The following is a 21967-nucleotide window of genomic DNA, read 5'->3' on the forward strand; positions in this document are numbered from 1 at the left end:
CCACTAGTCACTGTTTGCCAGCGGATAATGACCCATTTATCCCGACTCTCTATGTTCTGTTGTTAGCCAATCTTCTGTCCATGCTAATATATTACCCCCAACCACGTGAGCTCTTATCCTGTGCAGTAACGTTTTACGTGGCATCTTATGGAATGCCTTCTGTAAATCCAAATACAACACAATCACTGGTCCCCCTAAACAAACCTGCTCGTTATATCCTCAAAGAACACCAGCAAAATTGTCAAACATGATTTCCCTTTCATACAACCATGCTGAGTCTGTTTGAATGCATTATTATTTTCCAACTGTGCTGGTACTGCTTCCTTTATAATGGACTTCATAATTTTCCCAACGACAGATGTTAGGCTAACTGGTCTATAGTTTCCTGCTATCTCCCTTATTTTTTAAATATGAGCGTTAAATTAGCAGTTTTCCAATCAGCTGGGATCTCGCCAGAATCCAGTGAATGTTGGTAGATTGCAAACAAAGCATCCACTGTCTCTGCAGCCTCATCTTTTAAAACGCTAGGCTGCAGACCACCAGGTTCAGTAGACTTGTCCATCTTTAGTTCCATTAATTTACCAAACACTGTATTTTTACTGATAAGTGATTGTATTAATTCCCCCCCCTCAATATAGCCCCTTAATTACCTATTATTGGGATATGTTTTAGTATCTTCTATCGTGAAGACCGATAAAAAATATTTGTTCAAAGTCTCTCCCATGTCCCTGTTCCCCATTATTTATTCCCCAGTCTCATCCTCCAAGATATTTTAGCAACCCTCTTAATTTCTGCATACCTGTAGAACCTGTTACTATCTGTTTTTATGTTTCTTGCTAGTTTATACTCATAATCCATGTTCTCTATCGTTATTATTTCTTTAGTTGTCCTTTTCTGTTTTTAAAAAATTCTCCCACTAAGCTTGGCTATATTATATGCCATTCTTTTTAATGTGATACCATCCTTTACTTCCTTACTTAGACACGGTTGGCACTTCTTTCTTTTAAAGTCTTTCCTTCTGACTAGAAAGTATTTTATTGATGAGAGTTCGGAAATATCACCTTAAGTGTCTGCCAATGCTCATCAACCATCTTACAGTTTAATCTATTTTCCCAGTCCATTTTAGCCAACTCTGCCTTCATAGATTTATTAATCGCCTTTACTTAAGATCTTTCTGTTAAGAATCAATCCACCGTTCTCAAATGTTGTAGTAATCCACATCATAAATTATCGGACAGGAGTCAAGTCATTCCACGGTAATCTCCAATGGCTTTGATGAATACGTGTCTTGAGCAATGGTGCAGCAGGGAGGGATTCAAATTCCTGGGGCATTGGAACCGGTTCTGGGGGAGGTGGGACCAGTACAATCCGGACGGTCTGCACCTGGGCAGAATCGGAACCAATGTCCTCGGGGGAGTGTTTGCTAGTGCTGTTGGGGAGGAGTTAAACTAATATGGCAGGGGGATGGGAACCAATGCAGGGAGATAGAGGGAAACAAAAAGGAGGCAAAAACAAAAGACAGAAAGGAGATGAGGAAAAGTGGAGGGCAGAGAAACCCAAGGCAAAGAACAAAAAGGGCCATTGTACAGCAAAATTCTAAAAGGACAGAGGGTGTTAAAAAAACAAGCCTAAAGGCTTTGTGTCTTAATGCAAGGAGTATCCGCAATAAGGTGGATGAATTAACTGTGCAAATAGATGTTAACAAATATGATCTGATTGGGATTACGGAGACGTGGCTCCAGGATGAGCAGGGCTGGGAACTCAACATCCAGGGGTATTCAACATTCAGGAAGGATAGAATAAAAGGAAAAGGAGGTGGGGTAGCATTGCTGGTTAAGGAGGAGATTAAGGCAATAGTTAGGAAGGACATTAGCTTGGATGATGTGGAATCTATATGGGTAGAGCTGCAGAACACCAAAGGGCAAAAAACGTTAGTGGGAGTTGTGTACAGACCTCCAAACAGTAGTAGTGATGTTGGGGAGGGTATCAAACAGGAAATTAGGGGTGCGTGCAATAAAGGTGCAGCAGTTATAATGGGTGACTTTAATATGCACATAGATTGGGCTAACCAAACTGGAAGCAATACGGTGGAGGAGGATTTTCTGGAGTGCATAAGGGATGGTTTTTTAGACCAATATGTCGAGGAACCAACTAGGGGGGAGGCCATCTTAGACTGGGTGTTATGTAATGAGAAAGGATTAATTAGCAATCTCGTTGTGCGAGGCCCCTTGGGGAAGAGTGACCATAATATGGTGAAATTCTGCATTAGGATGGAGAATGAAACAGTTAATTCAGAGACCATGGTCCAGAACTTAAAGAAGGCTAACTTTGAAGGTATGAGGCGTGAATTGGCTGAGATGGATTGGCGAATGATACTTAAGGGGTTGACTGTGGATGGGCAATGGCAGACATTTAGAGACCGCATGGATGAACTACAACAATTGTACATTCCTGTCTGGCATAGAAATAAAAAAGGGAAGGTGGCTCAACCGTGGCTATCAAGGGAAATCAGGGATAGTATTAAAGCCAAGGAAGTGGCATACAAATTGGCCAGAAATAGCAGCGAACCTGGGGACTGGGAGAAATTTAGAACTCAGCAGAGGAGGACAAAGGGTTTGATTAGGGCAGGGAAAATGGAGTATGAGAAGAAGCTTGCAGGGAACATTAAGACGGATTGCAAAAGTTTCTATAGATATGTAAAGAGAAAAAGGTTAGTAAAGACAAATGTAGGTCCCCTGCAGTCAGAATCAGGGGAAGTCATAACGGGGAACAAAGAAATGGCGGACCAATTGAACCAGTACTTTGGTTCGGTATTCACGAAGAAGGACACGAACAACCTTCCGGTTATAAAAGGGGTCGGGGGGTCTAGTAAGGAGGAGGAACTGAGGGAAATCCTTATTAGCCGGGAAATTGTGTTGGGGAAATTGATGGGATTGAAGGCCGATAAATCCCCAGGGCCTGATGGACTGCATCCCAGAGTACTTAAGGAGGTGGCCTTGGAAATAGTGGATGCGTTGACAGTCATTTTCCAACATTCCATTGACTCTGGATCAGTTCCTATGGAGTGGAGGGTAGCCAATGTAACCCCACTTTTTAAAAAAGGAGGGAGAGAGAAAACAGGGAATTATAGACCGGTCAGCCTGACATCGGTAGTGGGTAAAATGATGGAATCAATTATTAAGGATGTCATAGCAGTGCATTTGGAAAGAGGTGACATGATAGGTCCAAGTCAGCATGGATTTGTGAAAGGGAAATCATGCTTGACAAATCTTCTGGAATTTTTTGAGGATGTTTCCAGTAGAGTGGATAAGGGAGAACCAGTTGATGTGGTATATTTGGACTTTCAGAAGGCGTTCGACAAGGTCCCACACAAGAGATTGATGTGCAAAGTTAGAGCACATGGGATTGGGGGTAGTGTACTGACATGGATTGAGAACTGGTTGTCAGACAGGAAGCAAAGAGTAGGAGTAAATAGGTACTTTTCAGAATGGCAGGCAGTGACTAGTGGGGTACCGCAAGGTTCTGTGCTGGGGCCCCAGCTGTTTACACTGTACATTAATGATTTAGATGAGGGGATTAAATGTAGTATCTCCAAATTTGCGGATGACACTAAGTTGGGTGGCAGTGTGAGCTGCGAGGAGGATGCTGTGAGGCTGCAGAGCGACTTGGATAGGTTAGGTGAGTGGGCAAATGCATGGCAGATGAAGTATAATGTGGATAAATGTGAGGCTATCCACTTCGGTGGTAAAAACAGAGAGACAGACTATTATCTGAATGGTGACAGATTAGGAAAAGGGGAGGTGCAAAGAGACCTGGGTGTCATGGTACATCAGTCATTGAAGGTTGGCATGCAGGTGCAGCAGGCGGTTAAGAAAGCAAATGGCATGTTGGCCTTCATAGCAAGGGGATTTGAGTACAGGGGCAGGGAGGTGTTGCTACAGTTGTACAGGGTGAGGCCACACCTGGAGTATTGTGTACAGTTTTGGTCTCCTAACCTGAGGAAGGACATTCTTGCTATTGAGGGAGTGCAGCGAAGGTTCACCAGACTGATTCCCGGGATGGCGGGACTGACCTATCAAGAAAGACTGGATCAACTGGGCTTGTATTCACTGGAGTTCAGAAGAATGAGAGGGGACCTCATAGAAACATATAAAATTCTGACGGGGTTAGACAGGTTAGATGCAGGAAGAATGTTCCCAATGTTGGGGAAGTCCAGAACCAGGGGTCACAGTCTCAGGATAAGGGGTAAGCCATTTAGGACCGAGATGCGGAGGAACTTCTTCACCCAGAGAGTGGTGAACCTGTGGAATTCTCTACCACAGAAAGTTGTTGAGGCCAATTCACTAAATATATTCAAAAAGGAGTTAGATGAGGTCCTTACTGCTAGGGGGATCAAGGGGTATGGCGAGAAAGCAGGAATGGGGTACTGAAGTTGAATGTTCAGCCATGAACTCATTGAATGGCGGTGCAGGCTAGAAGGGCCGAATGGCCTACTCCTGCACCTATTTTCTATGTTTCTATGTTTCTAAGGTTCACGTAACCTTGCATATTTCCATCATGGTTTTTGAAAAAACTCAATTAAAGCTTTGTCACAACAATCAATACCTGTGATTGTTGTAAATACACTTGAGTGTCTCCACATTAGATACACATCTTTTAGTGAGTTGTTATTTTGTTAAATGTAACGGTTTTCGCGTCTCTGATTCTTACTAATTTCATTAACGGTATCCATATTGTTATTTAATGCGTTGAGGTGTGTCAGTTTTCAATGTATTTCTGAGCGCTTCAAATGTTCAGTCCAGCTTCAAGCTACCATCTCATTGTCCCAAGTGCGAGATGGCAAATTTCTGTGAAATTCGGTTTCAACTTTTGCTTTAATTAATCATGTTGATATTTATAAAATGTGATGTTTAGAAGATAATTACTCGTGTTACACTCGCCTCTCTGATACATTCTGAGCTTCACATAGGCTCTCTGATATATGCCGAGCGTTCCTTGCTCACTGCAATAGTTCTTGAACGTCTTTAATATATACAGAGCCTCCCTTGCTATTCTCTGTCAGGGTCCATATCCTGCTGGCTTCTGTCACCTGCTGCCTTACTATACAGTATAAAAGCACACGAGGTCCATATTAGAGAGAATGTCACTCTGTGACTAGCAACCTTTATTAGGCAGCACTGAAGTGATGAAGGTGGGTGGAGCTTCCCGTTTTATACCTGAAAGTCCAGGTTAGGAGTGTCTCCCACAAGTTCACCACGTAGTGGTCAATGTTCTCACGGTGTACAACTTAGGTCAGTTTATACATGGGTTACAATGACAGTTAAATACATGACATCACCTCCCCCCAAAGTCTTATTGGGATCACAGGTTAAGTCTCTCTGGTGCTTTACGCTCCCTTGTAGAGCGCCTGAGTTGGGGCTCCGGTTGTTGGGTGCTGGCCTGAGTGTCTGCTGTTTGCGGTGCATCAGGCCTGTCCGGACTGCCCACAGGGACTGGGCTCTCCTCCGCTTGGTTCCGGTGTTCGTTCACCTGTGGAGGAGTGAACTCTACATCATATTCCTCCCCTGCTTCTTCTATGGGGTTGCTGAACCTCCTTTTTGTTTGATCCACGTGTTTGCGGCAGATTTGTCCATTGGTTAGTTTGACTACCAGAATCCTTTTCCCCTCTTTGGCAACCACAGTGCCTGCGAGCCAATTAGGCCCTGCAGCGTAGTTGAGGACAAACACAGGGTCATTGACATCAATACAGCGCGCCCTCGCATTACGGGCATGATAGTCACATTGTGACTGGCGCCTGCTCTCAACAATGTCTTTCATTGTGGGGTGTATAAGGGATAACCTTTTTATTAGCAGCTCTGCGGGTGGGACCCCTGTGAGCGAGTGTGATCGGGATCTATTGGTCAACAGAAGGCGTGATAAGCAGCTTTGTAGGGAACTCCCTTGGATTCTGAGCATCCCCTGTTTGATTATCTGCACTGCTCATTCTGCCTGGCCGTTTGAAGCCGGCTTGAACGGTGCCGTTCTGACATGGTTGATACTATTTCCTGCCATGAAGCCCTGGAATTCAATGCTTGTAAAGCATGGACCATTGTCGCTGACCAAGTCGTCCGGTAGACAATGGATGGCGAACATTGCCCGTAGACTTTTTACCATGCCAGAGGATGTGCTTGAATTGAGAATGTCACACTCAATCCATTTGGAGTCGGTGTCAACAACAACCAAAAACATTTTTCTCATGAAAGGACCTGCGTAGTCCACATGGATGCGTGACCATGGCTTGGAGGGCCAGGACCAGGGACTAAGGGGGTCTTCCCTGGGTGTGTTGTCCAGTTGGACACACGTGTTGCACCTGTGAACACAACGTTCCAGGCCTGCATCTATCCCTGGCCACCAAACGTGTGACCTGGCAATTGCCTTCATCATGACAATGTCCGGATGCTCATTGTGAAGTTCTCTGATGAACATCTCTCTGCCCATCTGGGGCATGACTACTCGGTTTCCCCATAGTAGGCAATCGGCCTGAATTGAGAGCTCATCCTTGCGCCTGTGAAATGGTTTGAATTCCTCAGGGCATGCCCCGTACATGTTTGCCCAGTTCCCATTCAAGACACTTTTCTTGACTAAAGACAGTAGCGGGTCTTTATTTGTCCAGACTTTAATCTGACGGGCTGTCACTGGTGAGCCTTCGCTTTTGAAAGCTTCAACAGCCATGACAATCTCACCAACATGTTCAGTTGCCCCCTCGGTGGTGGCTGGTGGGAGCCTACTGAGTTCATTGGCGCAGTTTTCAGTGCCCGGTCTGTGCCGAATTGTATAGTCATAGGCGGCAAATGTGGGTGCTCACCTCTGTATGCGGGCCGATACATGTGCATTTATGGCTTTGTTATCGGCCAAAAGGGATGTTAGGGGGTTGTGATCTGTCGCCAGCTCAAATTTTATGCCAAACAGGTTCTGGTGCATTTTTTTACAGCATATACACATGCAAGCGCTTCCTTTTCTATTGTCCCGTAGCCCCGTTCTTCCTGGGACAGACTTCTGGAGGCATAAGCTACCGGCTGTAACTGACCCTTGACATTGACATGCTGCAACACACACCCGACCCCTTAGGACGACGCATCGCACTATAAAACGAGTTTCTTACATGGGACATATAGCGTTAAAAGATTGTTGGAGCATAACAAATTTCGTGCTCTGTCAATTCGTGCCCTTTCCTAGCTGTCCCCCCAGACACATTCACGACCTTTGCGTAGGAGCACGTGTAGCGGCTATAACAGCATGCTCAATTTGGGAAGAAAGTTACCAAAATATTTCAGGAGCCCTAGGAACGAACGCAGCGTCGTTGTGTTACAGGGTCTGGGTGCTCTCTGGATCGCTTCTGTTTTGGACGCAGTAGGTTTGATCCCGCCTGCTCCTACCTTCATCACCAGGAGTTCTACCTCTGGAGCTAGGAGGATGCACTTCGTCTTTTACAGTCACAGATCTTCCCGGTCTAGTCTGCGTAGCACCACCTCCAGGTTGCGGAGGTGCTCTTCAGTATCACAACCCGTGATGAGAATGTTGTCTTGAAAACAACTGTCCTTGGAATCGACTTGAGGAGGCTTTCCACATTTCGTTGAAAGATCGCAGCAGCTGAGCGAATCCCAAACGGACATCTGTTGTACTCTAACAACCCCTTGTGTGTCGTGATGGTGGTCAGCTTGTTCGACTCACTCGCCAGCTCCTGGGTCATGTAAGCTGAGGTCAGGTCCAATTTTTTTAAAAGTTTGCCACGGAATAGCATCGCAAAGAGGTCCTCCACTCTCGGTAGCGGGTACTGGTCATGGAATGACACCCGATTGATGGTAGCCTTGTATCATCACATATCCTGACCGACCCATCTGCCTTGAGCACCGGTACAATCGGGCTCGCCTAGTCACTGAATTTGACTGGCGAGATGAAGCCTTCCCTCAGCAGGCGGTCCAATTCGCCTTCAATCTTTTCCCACATCACGTACGGCAACGCTCTGGCCTTGTGGTGTACTGGCCTGGCGTCCGGGTTTATGTGAAGCACTAGCTTGGTCCCCATGAAAGCGCCAATGCCGGGTTGAAATAGTGAGTCAAATTTGTCCAGGATCTGTGAGCATGATATTCGCTCCACAGAAGAAGTTGCATTGACATCGCCCCATTTCCAGTTCATGACAGCCAGCCAACTCCTCCCCAGCAGTGCAGGACCGTCCCCCGAGACAATTCAGAGTGGCAACCTGTTCTCCGAATCTTTGTCAATCACATCAACCGTGGCGCTGCCGAGCACTGGAATGATCTCCTTTTTATATGTCCGTAGCTGTGCGTCAATTGGCAATAATTTTGGACTCCTGGCCTTGGACTCCCACAACTTGTCAAACTGTTTGATACTCATCAGGGACTGGCTAGGCCCTGTGTCTAGATCCATTGATACTGGGATGCCATTTAGGAGCACATTCATCATTATCAGTGGCGTCCTGATGTATGAACTGTATATGTGCTCCACCTGAACTCGCTGAACTTCAGCATCCAGCGATTTTCCCCAGTGTCCATTTGGCCTCGTAGGGCTTACATCAGGCCCGTCTTCCTCCTACTTCAATCTGGCTGCAGGCTTCCAGCATATTCGCGCCAAGGGATCGCTGACATTGCAGTTTCTGCAGGTATATTGATGAAACCTGCAAGCTCTGGCTGTGTGTTTGCCTCCACACCTCCAACATGGGCCGTTGTTGGAACCAAAAGGTCCATTACCAGTCGATTGTCTCTGCCTGTCTCTGTAACTGTCCTTAAGCGCACCATTGACAGGTGTCGATGGCCTCATTACTGTCCGCATTGTCCATTGCGATGGCATGAATCGCCGTTCAGCTAACCATTATCTCTGTTGATTTCCCCCTTTGGGTTCGACTACATGCTCGGGCATGTCCGATTGCCCCTGCCTGCCTGGAGAACTGTGTGCCGCGTTTACAATGTTGACTCCCTGTCCATTTGCTTCATTTAAACCAAGATTTTTGTCAAACATCATTCTTGTCTCTTCCTCCCCTGAGATAAATGTCTGGACCATCAAAGCCGCCGTTTCCAGGGTCAAGTCTTTGGTCTCAATCAGTTTCCTGAAAACCCCAGCGTGCCCGATGCCCTCAATAAAAAAGTCTCGCAGCATCTCCGCTCTGCATGCATCTGGGAACTTACATAGGCTCGCCAGTCGCTGGAGGTCTGCCACGAAGTCTGGAACGCTTTGCCCTTCTCGTTGCCGCTGCGTGTAAAACCGGTGTCTCGCCATGTGCATGCTGCTCGCCAGTTTAAAGTGTTCCCCGATCAACTTACTGAGCTCTTCAAAAGTCTTGTCCGCTGGCTTCTCTGGCGCTAGAAGGTCCTTCATCAGGGAGTACGTCCTGGATCCACAAACCGTCAGGAGATGAGCCCTGCGTTTGTCGGCCGAATCCTGTCCCAGCCATTCCTTAGTGACGACACTTTGCTGTAGTCTCTCAATAAAATCGTCCCAATCATCACCAACATAGTACCTCTCGTCTGTGCTGCTAGTGGTCATGCTCGCATGGTTAAAATCCCAGTTTCTTGTCGCCAATAATATGGCCTTACTATACAGTATAAATGCACACGAAGCCCATACTTGAGAGGATGTCACTGTGTGACCAGTAACCTTTATTAGCCAGCACTGAAGTGATGAAGGTGGGTGGCGCTTCCCCTTTTATACCTGGAAGTCCAGGTTAGGAGTGTCTCGCAAAAGTTCACCACCTAGTGGTCAATTTTCTCACGGTGTACAACTTAGGTCAGTTTATACATGGGTTACAATGACAGTTAAATACATGACAATCGTCAACTAATCCAATTGCAGAGATAGGGCGCAGAGAATCATCAGAGAAAGAGGCATGATCTCAAAATATAATTTAGAGGGACAGGATCTGACGAACAGTTAATGTGCTGGGGTGTGGAGTTAGGTCACAGCTGCAACAAAATAGGCGAAAGATAGAGAAAAATATTTCCCCTAGTGGGAGGGTCCAGCTCAATGTATGATACGCAGAAAATTAGAGCTAACTCGCCCAGGGATGATGAAAGGAATCAATTTTTTCACAAGAGGATAATGAAATGCTGGAACTTGCTCGCCAAAAAATCGGTTGATGCTGGGGGTCACTTGACAATTTCAACTAGTGATTGACAGATTATTGTTAGGCAAGGTTATGAAGGTTTAGGAATCATCGCACAGATCAGTCCTAATCTAATTAAATGTTGGAGAAAGCTTGAGAGGTTGAATGGCCACCTCCTGTTTCTATTTTCCTATGACTGTAACTGAACAGAAACAGAAACAGCGGCAAACATACGTTGCATTTTATTCATATTTAACAGCAAAAAAATCCGTGACGTGAAACATGATCCTGTGGTGAGGGAAGAACCCCCGAGGTTGTTCTGCAGCTTTCCTATGGCTCTCTTGCTTCTCTCCCATTCCTCCCACAGGCTGCATGTTTTTAAACCTTGCTTTAAACCTGCTGCTTTGAGCCAGTGCATTCTGCAGTCTGACAAAACTTTCTGCAAATACCATTTCACTGCTTGACTTCTATGTTTATTAGTTATGAATCTCCTTGAGGCGAAATGGTCGTGCTTCAGACATCAACTTAAAAGATGGCTTATTGGAAACACGTTGGGTTCATAGTCTTGTTCGCACAGAATTGAACCAAATCGGTCAAGATGGAATATTGTATTTTCTGGACCACAATAAACAATATCTTGTATTACATGTTGGCTCTTTAGTTCCCTAGTGTCAGAGGAGGAATTGCCTGATTCCTTAATTTATTTCACGTTAGAGACAAACATAGGTATCCATTCAGAATCAATGCACTAATTGACATCGAGATAAATGCAGTGAGAGATCGGGCAGCATTGGCACACATGACGGAATAGACAAGAGAGATGCTTAAATACAAAAGGACATCAAACTCCAAGTGGAAGTGACAGGTAGTTGATAGACATGAGTGAGTGGAGGGGATAGATCAAAGGCATGATTTGACTCCGTGGCTTAACAAGTCAAAGCGCTTGTTTAACAAACAAGAGATTCTGAGTTCGATTCCCAGCGGGGTTGGCATTTATTGTCTTCATGATTCACAAAGGGCAAGAGGATTGTAGCATCACAGAAACATAGAATGAAACATTTCCCCCAGAGCCCCACAAACTGATCACCATCAACTATTAATCCAATTCCCTTTATAGAGGTGGTCACCCTGCAGCTTAAGAGTGTGCAGGCATAAATACTAAGGAACAAAGTGTCTCAAAAAGAAAAGCCTGAAGGCTCTGTGACTCAATGCGAGGAGTATTTGTAATAAGAAGGACGAATTAACTGCACTGGCAGCAATTAATAAATGTGATATAATTGGCATCACGGAGACATGGCTCCAGGGTGAACAAGGCTGGGAACTCAACATCCAGGGGTATGCAACATTCATGAAGGATAGACAGAAAGGAAAAGGAGGTGAGTAAGCGTTGCTGGTGAAAGAGGAAATTAACGCAATAATAAGGAAGGATATTAGCTTGGATGATGTGGAATCTGTATAGGTTGAGCTGTGGAATACCAAATGGCAGGAAATGCTAGTGGGGAGTTGTGTACAGACCACCAAACAGTAGTAGTGAGGTTCGGGACAGCATCAAACAAGAAATTAGGGATATGTACAGCAGTTATCATGGGCAACTTTAATCTAAATATAGATTGGGCTAACCAAACTGGTAGCAATACGGTGGAGGAGAATTCCCTGTAGTGTATTTGGGATGGTTTTCAAGACCAACATGTCAAGGAACCAACTAGAGGGCTGGCCACACTGGGTGATGAGAAAGGACTAATTAACAAACTTGTTGTGCAAAGCCCCTTGTGGAAGAATGACCATAATATGGTAGAATTCTTTATTTAGATGGGGAGTGATACAGTTAATTCAGAGACTAGGGTCCTGAACTTAAAGAAAGGTAACTTCGATGGTATGAGACGTGAACTGGATAGAATAGACTGGCGAATGATACTTAAAGGGCTGACGGTGGATAGGCAATGGCAAACATTTAAAGATCACATGGATGAACTTCAACAATTTTCATCCCTGTCTGGAGTAAAAATAAAACGGGGAAGGTGGCTCAACCGTGGCTAACAAGGGAAATTAAGGATAGTGTGAAATCCATAGACGAGGCATATAAATGGGCCAGAAAAAAGTAGTAAACCTGAAGACTGGGAGAAATTTACAATTCAGCAGAGGAGGACACGATTTAATTAGGAGGGGGAAAATAGAGTATGAGAGGAAGCTTGTTGGGAACATAAAAACTGACTGCAACATTTTCCATAGATATGTGAAGAGAAAAAGTTTATCGAAGACAAACGTAGGTCCCTCGCAGTTAGATTCAGCTGAATTTATAATGGGGAACAAAGAAATGGCAGACCAGTTGAACAGATACTCTGGTTCTGTCTTCACGAAGGAAGACACAAACAACCTTCCGGAAATACTAGGGGACCGAGCATCTAGTGAGAAGGAGAAACTGAAGGAAAACCTTATTAGGTGTGAAACTGTGTTGGGGAAATTGATGGAATTGAAGGCCGATAAATCCCCGGGCCAGATAGTCTGAATCCCAGAGTACATAAGGAAGTGGCCCTCGAAATAATGGATGCATTGCTGATCATGTTCCAACAGTCTATCGACTCTGGATGAGTTCCTATGGACTGGAGGGTAGCTATTGTAACACCACATTTTTAAAAAGGTGCGAGAGAGAAAACGGGTAATTATAGAACGGTTAGCCTGACATCATTAGTTGGAATCAATTATTAAAGATGAAATACCAGCGCATTTGGAAAGCAGTGACAGGATAGTCCAAGTCAGCATGGATTTATGAAAGGGAAATCATGCTTGACAAATCTTCTGGAATTTTTTGAGCATGTAATTAGTAGAGTGGACAAGGGAGAACCAGTGGATGTGGCGTATTTGGACATTCAAAAGGCTTTTGACAAGGTCCCACACAAGAGCTTGGTGTGCAAAATTAAAGCACATGGTAATGAGGGTAATGTAATGACGTGTATAGAGAACTGGTTTGCAGACAGGAAGCAGAGCGTCGAGATAAATGGATTCTTTTCAGAATGGCAGGCCGTGACTAGTGGGATGCCGCAGGGCTCAGTGCTGGGACCCCAGCTATTTACAACACAGATTAATGATTTAGATGAAGGAATTGAGCCTAGCATCTCCAAGTTTGCAGATTACACTAAGCTGGGTGGTGGTGTGAGATGTGAGGAGGATGCTAAGATGCTGCAGGGTGACTTGGACAGGTTAGGTGAGTCGGCAAATGCATGGCAGATGCAGTATAACGTGGATAAATGTGAAGTTATCGACTTTCGTGGCAAAAACACGAAGGCAGAATATTATCTGAATGGCAGAAGATTAGGAAAAGGGGAGGTGCAATGAGACCTGGGTGTCATAGTACATCAATCATTGCAAGTTGGCATGCAGGTTCAGCAGGCAGTGAAAAAGTCAAATGGTATGTTGGCCTTCATAGCTAGGGGATTTGAGTATAGTAGCATGGAGGTCTTACTGCACTTGTACTGGTCCTTGATGAGGCCTCACCTGGAATATTGTGTTCAGTTTTCGTCTCCTAATCTGAGGAAGGACATTTTTACTTTTGAGGGAGTGCAGCGAAGGTTCACCAAATTGATTCACGGGATAGCAGGATTTACATATGAGGAGAGACTGTGTCGACTGGAGTTTAGAAGGATGAGAGGGGATCTCATGAAAACATATAATATGCTGATGGGACTGGACAGGTTTGATACAGGAAGAATGTTCCCGATGTTGGGAAGTCCAGAACCAGGGGAGACCATCTAAGGCTAAGGGGTAAGCCATTTAGGACTGTGATGAGGAAAATCTTCCTCACTCGGAGAGTTGTTAAGAACATAAGAACATAAGAATTAGGAACAGGAGTAGGCCATCTAGCCCCTCGAGCCTGCTCTGCCATTCAATAAGATCATGGCTGATCTGGTCGTGGACTCAGCTCCACTTACCCGCCCTCTCCCCGTAACCCTTAATTCCCTTATTGGTTAAAAATCTATCTATCTTTGACTTGAAAACATTCAATGAGCCAGCCTCAACTGCTTCCTTGGGCAGAGAATTCCACAGATTCACAACCCTCTGGGAGAAGAAATTCTTTCTCAACTCGGTTTTAAATTGGCTCCTCCGTATTTTGAGGCTGTGCCCCCTAGTTCGAGTCTCCCCTACCAATGGAAACAACCTCTCTGCCTCTATCTTGTCTATCCCTTTCATGATTTTAAATGTTTCTATAAGATCACCCCTCATCCTTCTGAACTCCAAGGAGTAAAGACCCAGTCTACTCAATCTATCATCATAAGGTAATCCCCTCATTTCTGGAATCGGTCCAGTGAATCGTCTCTGTACCCCTTCCAAAGCTAGTACATCCTTCCTTAAGTAATGTGACCAAAACTGCACGCAGTATTCCAGGTGCGGCCTTACCAATACCTTATACAGATGCAGCAAGACCTCTCTGCTTTTGTACTCCATCCCTCTCACAATGAAGGCCACAGGGATCGGTGCTGGTTCCTCAACTATTTACAATCAATATTAATGATTGGACGAAGGGACTGAGTGTAATGTAACCAAGTTTGCTGATGATACAAAGGTGAGTGGGAAATCAAATTGTGAGGAGGACAAAACATATCTGCAAAGGGATATAGACAGGCTAAGTGCGTGGGCAAAAATTTGGCAGATAGAGCACAATGTGGGAAAATGTGAGATTATCCACTTTGGCAGAAATAACAGAAAATCAAATTATAATTTAAATGGAGAAACCTGGGGATCCTTGTGCAAGAAGCACAATAAGTTAGTATGGAGGTACAGCAAGTAATCAGGATGGCAAATGGAATGTTGGCGTTTATTGCAAGAGGGATCGAATATAAAAACAGAGAATTTCTGCTACAACTGTACAGTGTATCGGTAAGGCCACACCTGGAGTACTGCACACAGTTTTGGTCTCCGTATTTAAGGAAGGATATACTTGCATTTGAAACTGTTCAGAGAAGGTTCACTAGGTTAATTCCGGAGATGAGGGGGTTGACTTATGAGGATAGGTTTAGGTTGGGCCTATCCACATCGGAGTTCAGAAGAACGAGGTGATCTTATTGAAAGTTATTAGATAATGAAGGGGCTCGACAAGGTGGATGCAGAGAGGATATTTCCACTCATAGAAAAAACTAAATCGAGGGGACATAGGCTTAGAATAAGGCTCTGCCCATTCAAAACTGAGATGAGGAGACATTTCTTCTCTCAGAGGCTTGTAACTCTATGGCATTCTCTTCCCCAGAGAGCTGTGGAGGCTGGGTCATTGTATATATTTAAGTCGGAGATAGACATATTTGTGAGCGATAAGGGAGTAAAGGGTTATAGGGAGCGGGCAGAGAAGTGGAGCTCAGTCCCTGATTGATCAGCCATGATCTTATTGAATGGCCGAGCAGGCTCGAGGGGCCAAATAGTCTACTCCTGCTCCTATTTCTTATGTTCTTATGTAATTATGAAAATTTCTATCGCATTTGTATCCACCAATTTTTCACGCAATGTAGTCCAAACCTTTACTAATCGGTGAATAATACAACAATCACCTGATCTGAACTCTGGTTCTTTTGACAACAAATTAATAATTTAAATCTGAGATTGATAGATTGTTGCTAGACAATGGTAGGAATTGATTTGTTATCAAATCAGATGGATGAAGTTAAGATGCTGGTCAAACATTATCTCACTGAATGGCGGAACCGGCTCGAGGGTGCAATGTCCTACTGCTGCTCTTATCTTCCATTAATCGGCAGAGTGCTTGCTGTAAATGTAGGAACGCTGCATGGAAATGTAAAATATAAATACAGAACTTTCCTTTCCAATGATTAGAATATGTTAATAAGTTATCATATAGACTAATAGTGTGGCTCGAGCCAACCCAACATTCACACATTTGATTTTCAGTCCAAACCCTTAAGCACTCAGCCATCCTGGTGATTGAAGAAAAACGTGCAATTTTCCACAATTCAGCAAATTCATTCCACACGAAATATCAATCCATTGATAATGCCAGTGATTTGAAAGCTGCTGTGGAAAAAAAAGTAACATCAGTAACTTTTCAATTTCCTGGCCCTCAGTCTCTCTTTCACTATGGGCGTCCAATCGCTCTGCATGTCCCCCACCAGGTATGAGGCCCCTTCACTTCTTTATTGACAGAGGCCCAAGCCGTTCCCATTCACCAGAAATTCCTCCGCCTGGTGGAACTTGAATTAAGCTGGCATTGGACCACTTGTCCTTTGACTCCACACGCTTCCTCCAAATAAAATGTGCTGCTATGGTAACTGCATGCGGCCTATCTATGCCTGCCTTTCCGTTGTATACATGCAACATTCTTTGTTCTAGTCCTACTCAGGTCCCATCCCTCACCTCGTTTTCTGGTACATTGATGACTTTTCTGTGCCATTTCCAGCTTTCGCAGCAAACTTGAAAATTAGTCAACTTTGCTTTAAATTTCCACCCTTCCCTCCCCTTCACATGGCCCATCTCCAACTCTTCCATTCCCTTCCTCGATTTCGCTATCTACATTGCTGGGGATAGTCGATCATCAGTATCTGCTATAAACCCCACTGACTCCCACGTCAACTTGATTACACTTTTTCCCACTCGCTTTCTCTAAGGACTCTATTCCATTCTCCCAGTTTGTCCATCTCTGTCGTATCTGTCCTGACGATGGCCCAGTGCTACTGATATTTCCTAAATGTTTCTCCAGCAAGATAAACCCTGAACTCTAGTGCACATGATCCTCGTATTATATGAAGGACGTGATTGCACTAGATAGGGTGCAGAGGAGATTTACTAGGATGCTGCCTGGAATGGAAAATCTTAGTTATGAGGAGAGATTGGATAGGTTGGGTTTGTTCTCTTTGGAACAGAGGAGGTTGAGAGGAGAACTCATCGAGGTGTACAACATATTGAGGGGGCTGGACATAGTGGAGAGTAAGGGTGTAATTCCATTGGTGGAGTGTTCTATTATGAGGGGGCATAGATTTAAGGTGGTTGGTGGAAGGTTTAGAGGGGATTTGAGTGGCGGCTTCTTTCCGCAGAGGGTTGTAGGGATCTGGAACTCGCTGCCTGGACAAGTGGTGGATGCAGAAACCCTCACCACTTTTAAGAGCTGGTTGGATGGGCACTTAAAATGCAGCAACCTGCAGGATTACAGACCTAGAGCTGGTAATTGAGATGAGACTGGATGACCTTTTGTTGGACGGTAAGTACTGCAGGGAATAGAATACGGCCAGGGTGATCTCCTGGACTAGTTCCAATCAGCTGGATGGGTCTGAGAGGAATTTTCCCAGGATTTCTCTCCCTATATTGGCCTGGGTTTTTATCTGGTTTTTGCCTCTGCCAAGAGATAACATAGCCCCGGTTAGGGTGGAGTGTAGAATGTTTTAGTATGGGGGGTGTCGCAGTTGTGGTGAGGCAGATTGTTTGGGCTGGGTGCTCTTTGCATTTCCATCATTTTTCATAGGTTTATATGTAACTTTTAGGGCTGCTGACCAAGAGGTGTGTAGATCTTTGTCGGCCGGCATGGACACGTTGATCAGAATGGCATCCTTCTGCACTTTCAACTTCTATTTTTCTAAATTTCTATATCCTGCCCATTTCCCGCACTTCTGCTCTCATTCCTTCTCCTCCCTCGCAGAACCACAAAAGGGTACCACTTGTCTTTAGCTTTCATCCCACTAACCTCCACATCCTCCCACATTTCTGACCGATTCAACGTGAGCCCAACATCTAATACAGCTTATCCTCCCCTCTCTTTTCAGCATTGCAAAGGGACCAGTCACTCAGAGATGCTCTGGTCCACTATCCAATCACCCCCAGCAAACCTTTCCTTCCCACAGCACCTTCCCGTGCAAGAGCAGGAGAAGCAACACTTGACCATTTTTCACCTCTCACCCCACATGTATGAGTGGAGAATTCATTGTATGAGTGAAACGATTTACTTGTACTTCTTTCAATTTGTATACTGTATTCGCTGAAATCTCCTTTACATTAGTGAGATCAGACAAAGATTAGGTGAGCACTTTACTGAGGCCCTCATTTCTATCTGCATACATGACCCCAAGCGTTCAGTCGTCTGTCATTAAAATGCTGCTGCCCACTTCCACTCAGACTTCTCTGTCCTCATCCTCCTGCACTGTTCCAATGAAGCTCAAAGTAAGCTCGAGGAGCAGCACCTCATCTTTGATTAGGCACTTTACAGCTTCTGGGCTCAACAGTGAATTCAACAACTTCAGATTCTAACCCCTGCACCCATTTACTCATAACTACATAAGAACATAAGAAATAGGAGCAGGAGTAGGCCATACGGCCTGTCGAGCCTGCTCCTCCATTTAATACGATCATGGCTGATCGGATCATGGACTCAGCTCCACTTCCCTATCCCTTCCTGATTACCTGCTGCACCTGCAAACTAACCTTTTGGGATTCATGCGCAAGGACCCCCAGGTCCCTCTGCACCACAGCATGTTGTAATTTCTCCCCATTCAAATAATATTCCCTTTTACTGTTTTTTTTCCCAAAGTGGATGACCTCACACTTTCCGACATTGTATTCCATCTGCCAAACCTTAGCCCATTCGCTTAACCTATCCAAATCTCTTTGCAGCCTCTCTGAGTCCTCTACACAACCCGCTTTCCCACTAATCTTAGTGTCATCTACAAATTTTGTTGCACTACACTCTGTCCCCTCTTCCAGGTCATCTATGTATATTGTAAACAGTTGTGGTCCCAGCACTGATCCCTGTGGCACACCACTAACCACTGATTTCCAACCCGAAAAGGACCCATTTATCCGGACTCTGCTTTCTGTTCGCCAGCCAATTCTCTAGCCAATTCTCTATCCATGCTAATACATTTCCTCTGACTCCGCGTACCTTTATCTTCTGCAGTAACCTTTTGTTTCCAGTAAAGTGGACGAAGGAGAGCCAGTTGATGTGGTATATTTGGACTTTCAGAAGGCTTTCGACAAGGTCCCACACAAGAGATTAATGTGTAAAGTTAAAGCATATGGGATTGGGGGTCGTGTGCTGACGTGGATTGAGAACTGGTTGTCAGACAGGAAGCAAAGAGCAGGAGTAAATGGGGACTTTTCAGAATGGCAGGCAGTGACTAGTGGGGTACCGCAAGGTTCTGTGCTGGTGCCCCAGCTGTGTACATTGTACATTATTGATTTAGACAAGGGGATTAAATGTAGTATCTCCAAATTTGCGGATGACACTAATTTGGGTGGCAGTGTGAGCTGCGAGGAGGATGCTATGAGATGCAGAGTGATTTGGATAGGTTAGGTGAGTGGGCAAATGCATGGCAGATGAAGTATAATGTGAGGTTATCCACTTTGGTGGTAAAAACAGAGAGACAGACTATTATCTGAATGATGACAGATTAGGAAAAGGGGAAGTGCAACGAGACCTGTGTGTCATGGTACATCAGTCATTGAAGGTTGGCATGCAGGTACAGCAGGCGGTTAAGAAAGCAAATGGCATGTTGGCCTTCATAGCGAGGGGATTTGAGTACAGGGGCAGGGAGGTGTTGCTACACTTGTACAGGGCCTTGGTGAGGCCACACCTGGAGTATTGTGTACAGTTTTGGTCTCCTAACTTGAGGAAGGACATTCTTGCTATTGAGGGAGTGCAGCGAAGATTCACCAGACTGATTCCCGGGATGGTGGGACTGACCTATCAAGAAAGACTGGATCAACTGGGCTTGTATTCATTGGAGTTCAGAAGAATGAGAGGGGACCTCATAGAAACGTTTAAAATTCTGACGGGTTTAGACAGGTTAGATGTAGGAAGAATATTCCCAATGTTGGGGAGGTCCAGAACCAGGGGTCACAGTCTAAGGATAAGGGGTAAGCCATTTAGGACTGAGATGAGGAGAAACTTCTTCACCCAGAGAGTGGTGAACCTGTGGAATTCTCTACCACAGAAAGTGGTTGAGGCCAATTCACTAAATATATTCAAAAGGGAGTTAGATGAAGTCCTTACTACTCGGGGGATCAAGGGGTATGGTGAGAAAGCAGGAAGGGGGTACTGAAGTTGAATGTTCAGCCATGAACTCATTGAATGGCGGTGCAGGCTAGAAGGGCTGAATGTCCCACTCCTGCACCTATTTTCTATGTTTCTATTTTCTATGTTTCTATGTGTGGCACCTTATCAAATGCCTTTTGGAAATCTAAATACACCACATCCGTTAGTACACCTCTATCCACCATGCTCGTTATAGCCTCAAAGAATTCCAGCAAGTTAGTTAAACATGATTTCCCTTTCATGAATCCATGCTACGTCTGCTTGATTGCATTATTCCTATCTAGATGTCCCGCTATTTCTTCCATAATGATAGTTTGAAGCATTTTCCCCACTACAGATGTTAAACTAACTGGCCTATAGTTACCTGCCTTTTGCCTGCCCACTTTTTTAAACAGAGGCGTTACATTAGCTGCTTTCCAATCCGCTGGTACCTCCCCAGAGTCCAGAGAATTTTGGTAGATTATAACGAATGCATCTGCTATAACTTCCGCCATCTCTTTTAATACCCTGGGATGCATTTCATCAGGACCAGGGGACTTGTCTACCTTCTGTCCCATTAGCCTGTCCAGCACTACCCCCCTAGTGATAGTGATTGTCTCAAGGTCCTCCCTTCCCACATTCCTGTGGCCTGCAAATTTTGGCATGGTTTTTGTGTCTTCCACTGTGAAGATGGAAGCAAAATAATTGTTTAAGGTCTCAGCCATTTCCACATTTCCCATTATTAAATCCCTCTTTTCATCTTCTAAGGGACCAACATTTACTTTAATCACTCTTTTCCATTTTATATATCTGTAAAAGCTTTTACCATCTGTTTTTATGTTTTGTGCAAGTTTACCTTCGTAATCTATCTTCCCTTTCTTTATTGCTTATTTAGTCATTCTTTGCTGTTGCTTAAAATTTTCCCAATCCTCTAGTTTCCCACTAACCTTGGCCACCTTATACGCATTGGTCTTTGATTTGATACTTTCCTTTATTTCCTTGGTTATCCACGGCTGGTTATCCCTTCTCTTGCCGCCCTTCTTTTTCACTGGAATATATTTTTGTTGCGCACTATGAAAGAGCTCCTTAAAAGTCCTCCACTGTTCCTCAATTGTGCCACCGTTTAGTCCTTGTTTCCAGTCTACTTTAGCCAACTCTGCCCTCATCCCACTGTAGTCCCCTTTGTTTAAGCATAGTTCGCTCGTTTCTGACACAACTTCCTCATCCTCAATCTGTATTACAAATTCAACCATATTGTGATCACTCATTCCGAGAGGATCTTTTACGACGAGATCATTTATTTTTCCTGTCTCATTACACAGGACCAGATCTAAGATGGCTTGCTCCCTTGTAGGTTCTGTTACATACTGTTCTAAGAAACAATCCCGTATGCATTCTATGAATTCCTCCTCCAGGCTACCCCGTGCGATTTGATTTGACCAATCGATATGTAGGTTAAAATCCCCCATGACTACTGCCGTTCCTTTTTCACATGCCGCCATTATTCCCTTGATTATTGCCAGCCCCACCATGAAGTTATTATTTGGGGGCCTATAAACTACGCCGACCAGTGACTTTTTCCCCTTACTATCTCCAATCTCCACCCACAAAGATTCAACATTTTGTTCATTGGAGCCAATATCATCCCTCACAACTGCCCTGATATCATCTTTTATTAACAGAGCTACCCCACCTCCTTTCCCTCCTTGCCTATCTTTCTGAATCGTCAGATACCCCTGTATGTTTAATTCCCAGGGTTGGCCACCTTGCAACCATGTTTCTGTAACGGCCACCAAATCATACCCATTTGTAATGATTTGTGCCGTCAACTCATTTACTTTATTTCGAATGCTGTGTGCATTTAGGTAGAGTGT

This window comes from Pristiophorus japonicus, chromosome 15 (assembly GCF_044704955.1).
Source record: "Pristiophorus japonicus isolate sPriJap1 chromosome 15, sPriJap1.hap1, whole genome shotgun sequence".
In the NCBI taxonomy this organism is placed as follows: Eukaryota; Metazoa; Chordata; class Chondrichthyes; family Pristiophoridae; genus Pristiophorus; species Pristiophorus japonicus.